The sequence below is a fragment of the Oryzias melastigma genome, linkage group LG4 (genome assembly GCF_002922805.2).
Source record: "Oryzias melastigma strain HK-1 linkage group LG4, ASM292280v2, whole genome shotgun sequence".
Taxonomy (NCBI): domain Eukaryota; kingdom Metazoa; phylum Chordata; class Actinopteri; order Beloniformes; family Adrianichthyidae; genus Oryzias; species Oryzias melastigma.
Window position 1 is genome coordinate 31,452,940 of NC_050515.1, and position 2,992 is coordinate 31,455,931.

Genomic DNA, 2,992 nt, shown 5'->3' on the forward strand with positions numbered 1-2,992 from the left:
AAAAATGAAATTCTCCATGGAAAAGTTATAAACTAAAAAGTAACTTTAAAAAAGTGCATTAGCAGATGAAGATCTACTTGTCCTCCATTGAATTTTCCTCTCTATCCATTTCAAAAGCATTACAACCGTTGTTGTTTCACCTGGTGCTTTCTTCTTTTGTCTTCACTCGGCTCATGTTTTGCTGCTACTGCTGCGCACTTCAGTGCACACCCTGCACCCCCGAACACACACATTCTGTCCGCAGGCGCGCAACGCGTATTTGACCATTCAGGTACGACTGAAGAGAAATAAAGAGAGATGACAACAGAAAGATAAAGTAATAAATAATTAATAATAATAATAATAATAATAATAATAGAAGATGCTCCCATTAAGGAGCCACAACGAAAATTTGCGGGGTTAGGGACCGGGGACTTCGGCCAATTGGAGATCCATACCCATCCAAATCACTTCTGATCATGATTTGTAAACGTTTATTAAATAACTTTGGAGTATTGATTAACATAAAGAGTTTTATTTTTTTAATTCAGAACAATAGACTATGTACTTTTCATGAGGACTGTCAGTCTGTCTCTCAGCACCTTTAATGTGGAGAAGAAGCGGCTCTACTCCGAGCTCTCTCCGAGTGACTGAGCTTCTCACCCTATCTCTAAGGGAGCGCCCAGCCACCCTACGGAGAAAGCTCATTTCAGCCGCTTGTAGCCGGGATCTCGTTCTTTCGGTCATGACCCAAAGTTCATGACCATAGGTGAGTACTGGAACAAAGATCAACCGGTAAATCGAGAGCTTTGCTTTCTGGATCAGTTCTTTTCACCACAACGGACCGGTACAGTGACTGCAAAATGGCGGATGCCGCTCCAATCCGCCTGTTGATCTCACGCTCTGATCTTCCCTCACTCGTGAACAAGACCCCAAGATATTTAAACTCCTCCACCTGAGGCAGGAGCACTCCACCCACGAAGAGAGGGCAAACTACCTTTCTCCGGTCGAGAACCATTTAGCGGTGCTGACCCTCATCCCAGTCGCTTCACGCTCGGCTGCAAACCGCTCCAATACATGCTGCAGGTCCTGGCTCAAAGAAGCCAACAGAACAACATCATCTGCAAAGAGCAGAGATGAAATCCTGTGGTCCCCAAACCAGACCCCCTCCGGCACCTGGCTGTGCCTAGAAATTCTGTCCATAAAAACTGAACAGGTGATAAAGGGCAGCCCTGCTGGAGTTCAACATGCACCGGAAACTGGTGAAAAAGTTTTTCCCATTCTGAAAAAGTCTGGGTCTTATTGGTTTATAGATATTTTTTTAAGTTATAACTTTGCAAGATTTAAAAGTAGTGAAATGAGACCCTCAGTATTTTAGTGTTAATCTGAGAAAGGACTTCCCAGTCCAGAGAAGTCAGCAGAGCAGTACACAATCAGGTTAAAGTCCACAACAGGAATAATAGAGTACAACCAGGGTAATTCACAACTCTATCTTTACAGATAAATGTGTTCATCTATTAGTGGCACACTCCCACTGTAGTCAAAGGTCAGAGTTTGATCTTCAGCATTGGTTTGCTGCTACATGCAATGAGTTCAGGAATATTAAACTCATGCGAGGGTTGTGTCTTCACTGGTTTGCTCTTGTTTCACTGCAAAGAAGCGTGGTCTTTTAATCTGAAAAAATATTATGAATCTCAATGTTTTTCCTTTTATGACTCCCAAAGCCAAATATCATGATTTATGATATTTCAGCTCTTCACCCATATTTGACGCAATGCAACCACAAAGGGGCGCAATCCGCTCTTCTCACGTGTCGATTCTATGCGTCTGCAAAAATGCAGAGGGAGTTCGATGTAATGGCATCTATACCATCCATCCGTTTTCTTAATCTGCTATGTACCTATGTCCCTTCTGGGGTCACGGGGTTGCTGGAGCCTGTCCCAGCCCTCCGGGTAATTCCATCCGGCCCTCCAGATCATTTTATTTTATTGTTATTAATGGTCCGATGTTATCTTGAACTCATTTCTAACTTGTATAATTTTGACAAAATATTTTTTTATGGAGAGTAAAATATTGAAATTTATTTAAGGTTTAAATTGATTTATTCTGGAATAATATTCCTGCCTTTTTATTGTTTATATTTATTTTTAAAAACTTAAGGTTTTAAAGTTTTAAAAACTGGCAAAATATTTTGGCATTTACTAAGATTGTTTAGGCTAATTCAGAGATTAGCTAATATTGCAGCTACATACTAGCTGGTTTGGCTAAGCTTTTTTCAAAGTTTGGTGTTTTGGAGTTTGGCTAATATTTATCTGGTAGCTGTTTTGATTAACCTAAGTTTTTTTTTTTCTTTTTTTGGTTAATTTGTCATTTAGCTAATATTTTAGCTGGCTATCAGCTTCAGCGTTTTTTGCTATCAGCTTCAGTGTTTTTAGCTATCAGCTTCAGCGTTTTCATCTGTCAGCTTCAGTGATTTCAGCTATTGACTTTAACGTTTTCAGTTATCAATTTCAGCATCTTCGGCTATCAGCACTAGCATCTTCAGCGGGCAAATTCATCTTACAGCATTCACATGTATATATGTATCTAGTTCATCATTGTGCTACAAAGTTAAGGTTTTAAAGTTTTAAAAAAAGAGTGTTCAATAAATGTTTATCCTGTTCGGCCGTGACCTGAGGTGTGTTTTGGATTTTGGCTACTTGTTCGTTTGAGTATGACAGGTCCCGATGACTGATACAGGGGTGGCCAACCCTGGTCCTCAAGAGCCTCAACCCTGCCTGTTTTCCAGCTCTCCCTGGACTGATTGATGCTGACAATTGAAATCAGGTGTGTTCAGTCAATCAGGATGTGGAATCATTTACGTCAACTAATCAGCAGGAAGCTGGTCAGGGAGAACTAGAAAACAAGCAGGGTTGAGGCTCCTGAGGACCAGGGTTGGCCACCCCTGGAATACAACATAACTAATAACGTGAATTTTTGTGTTTGCAGGAAAATGTACTGAAGATTCAAATAA